Source organism: Echinops telfairi, unplaced genomic scaffold (assembly GCF_000313985.2).
Source record: "Echinops telfairi isolate 266 unplaced genomic scaffold, ASM31398v2 ScPeMD7_57;HRSCAF=196, whole genome shotgun sequence".
NCBI lineage: Eukaryota > Metazoa > Chordata > Mammalia > Afrosoricida > Tenrecidae > Echinops > Echinops telfairi.
The window spans coordinates 661,071-664,360 of NW_022103955.1; positions in this window are offsets into that span (position 1 = coordinate 661,071).

Below are 3,290 nucleotides of genomic sequence, written 5' to 3' on the forward strand. Positions count from 1 at the left end.
CGGACGCTCCGGGCGAGGACTGCGCCGCGGGGGGGCTTGGCGAGCACTGACCGCCCGGCAGCCGCCGGCTTCCCGCCCACCCCCGGCCGCGCCCTACCAATGGAGGCCCCGGCCGGCCCCGCCCCGCCGCCCCTGGGGCCGCCACTCCCGGCCCTTCCTCCCTTTTTGGGTGTCCGGCTCTGAGCCTCCCGAGAAAGGGTCTGGAGCGGCCGTGGGAAGTCTGCCAGGGGAGCAGGGCAGGAAGTGGCCGCGGTCCCTGCCGCGCGCATCCCATCGGACTCCGGGTCGAAGCCGGACTCGGGGAAGGGACCCTACAGATCGGGACAGAGGAGGAAGGACGGACGGTTCCCGGGGCCCAGCTCCACCCTCAGGAAGACTCCGCGAGTCCTGAGGGACCGTGGACCGCAGTCTGGGGCGGAGTCCTTAGCGGCCTCTCCGCCCGGCCCGCTCGGAGCAGGCTGGGCGGACGTACCCGGGGGCCTGGGCCCTCTTCCCCGCAGGCTCCCTCGTCCTTTACCCGGGGCAGGGCCTTCTAATTTGAAAGCAACAGACAGATGGCTTTGGGGTGACTAAAGTGCACTTTTGCAGCTTTGTCTGCGTCGGGCCCTAGCTCCCCGTCCCCACCCTCTCACCCCCTCCCCAAACACACACACGCACACTTAAGCGATTTAATCTTGACCACCTGTTCCCGTTCCCTCACCCTCCTGCCTCTGAATCGTCTCTGAGTGGAATTAGTGAAAGTGAACACAGAATTGGAAATCAGCACTTCTGTTGCCCTCACCTTTGCGTGTACTGTCCTACAGTTTTGAGGTCTGAATGTGAGTGTAAGAGGCTCGTGTGAAGAAGGAGTTTTGGATCCTAAAGAAGGAATGGTGGATCCTAAAAGAAAAGCGTTGGTGAATTACCTCTAGTAATTACCTCCACTTCGCTGAAGTCTGGATTTAGCGCTTTAAGACTCAAAGACGGTTAGGCAAAGTACAGCTCCTTCCTTTCCTATGAAATGGTTCCTGATCTCTCTCCGTAGTCCCCACCTCCCATTTCCAGTGTTGGCTGGACATCACCCTGCTCCTCCTTGCCCCAACCTGGTCCAGTCAGCCCCTCAAGCAGGTAAACTAAATCCCCACTGGCAGCTTTGGGGTGCCAGACCTCTCCAGGTCTGGGGATTGCTTGCTCTTTATAACTAGGGCTTTGCCACTGCCAGCTTTTCCACATGCTGCCCACCTGGGACACTCTTTAGTGCATTCACACGTCAAATGTGTTTTTCACTCCTAATAAGTTATTTCTAGATATGTATCAGGCTATGTATTGGTCATGTACTCTTGGCGTGTATTGGTCTTGCAAGCCTATCTAGTGTACAAGAAGGTAATGGACGCTGTAGCCAAGCCAACTCAATTTGTAATTCTCCCTTTCTAATTAGCCCTGTTTTACTCCTTCACTTGACCAATCTGTATATTGAAAGGGTTTTCTAAGGTGACCACTAAGAGCCTTTAAAACTTTTAACGTCAATGCCGAATGTACATCCACCAAATTCTTCTGCATGAGTTCCTCCTGTGAACTCTTCTAGCACAGAAGATCCATATCTCTTAAGGCTTCAACTGAGCCTCTTGAAGACCAAAGCAGAAGGCCAGTGACTTGCACATGTTTTCTTGTTAGTTTGGTTTTCAGATACATGAAAAAAGAACCAATGTGTCTTGGGAAAAGTACAGTCAGCATAATCCTTAGAGGCAAGGATGGCGAGCCTTTGTTTCACTACCGGACATGTCAGGAGAGACCAGTCCCTGGAGGACATTATGTTTGCTAAAGTAGCAGGTGGTGAAAAAGAGGAAACTCGATGGCCCAGTGACTGCATCAGTAGGCTCAAACCCAAGAGCAGTCGTGGGGCTGGCACAGGGCTGGTTTGCTAGGAGGTGACCCGACTCCGCTGGCACCGAACATCAAGAACACATGAAAGTTTCAGAGCCAATCCTACATCCTATGTGTATGCAATTTGAAGTGAAGGGAAATTTTTAACAATAAACTAGATTAAAAATTTTATTTAAAAATGTTTACAGAATTTTTTTTTTTTACCCACTGGCGATCTGCCCTCTCCTTACCCCAATGCTGCTTCCTCTTCCTCCTCTTTAGTCTGTTTGTTGTGAGCGCTGACTGTAATTCTTGACATTAAGCTAATGTGTGCATTCTAGAATCTGGTGGGCCAAAGGGAGTGTCCCAGGCAGTTCCTTGGGAAAAAAAGCCATTAAATTGTTTAAAAGCAAGTATTTATTTTTGAAGCTTCACGGACTGGCTGACATAGCACCTTTTCTAGTGCTGGTCCTTGCTCTGGCATTTGAGTCTGAGATAATCCAGTTTTGTCAGAGAGTTGGGTATGAATGTGGATTCAGGAACTCAGTTGTAATCTCTGTGTATGTTCATTAGTTCCTCAGTCTACATGGGAGGGGGTGGGGACTAACCAATATTTATTATGCTAATGATACATTAGAATTCAACCCCCAATCTGCAAAGCTGACCTTAATTTTGCATGGAGCAAAACACAGACAGGGAAGTCAAATACCTTGTGTCTAAATACACAGGAGTCACAGAGAATACATTTTATTAGATCTGATAGCCTAGAGTGGTTTTTCCAGAGATCTAATACCAAAATTGTTGGAGTAGTTGTTGTTAGAAGCTCTCCAGTTGGTTCCCATTCAAAACAACCCTAGGCACAACAAAAGGAAACACTGCCTGATCTTGTCCCATCCTCACAATTGTTACTGTGTTGGAGCCCATTGTTGCAGCTACAGTGTCAATTCATTTCCTCCAAAGTCTTCCTCTGCTTTCTCAAGCATGATGTCCTTTTCCAGGGTCAGTTCCCTCTGGATAATATGCCCAAAGTGTGTGAGACAAAATTTTGCCATATTCCCCATAAGGTGCTTTCTGACATCTTCCAAGACAGATTTGTTTGTTTTTCTGTCTGTCCGTGGTACTTTCGAGTTTCTTTGCCAGCACGATGGTTCAAATGCATCAATGCTTCTTTGATCTCCCTTTTTCAGTGTTTTTCAGGGCATATGAGGCAACTGAAAATACAGTGGCTTGCTCAGGTGCACTGTTTTCTCAAAGGGATAGCCTTGCTCTTCAACACTTTAAAGATATCTTGTAAGGTAGATTTGCCAAAGGTGATGGATGCCCTGCTTGATTTTTATTATTATTATTAGCTGGCATTTAATACATATAACATATCATTCCATCTTTCAATCATGTCAGTAGAATTGTACTATTGCTACCACAATCACTTTCCAGTCATACTTTTTCTA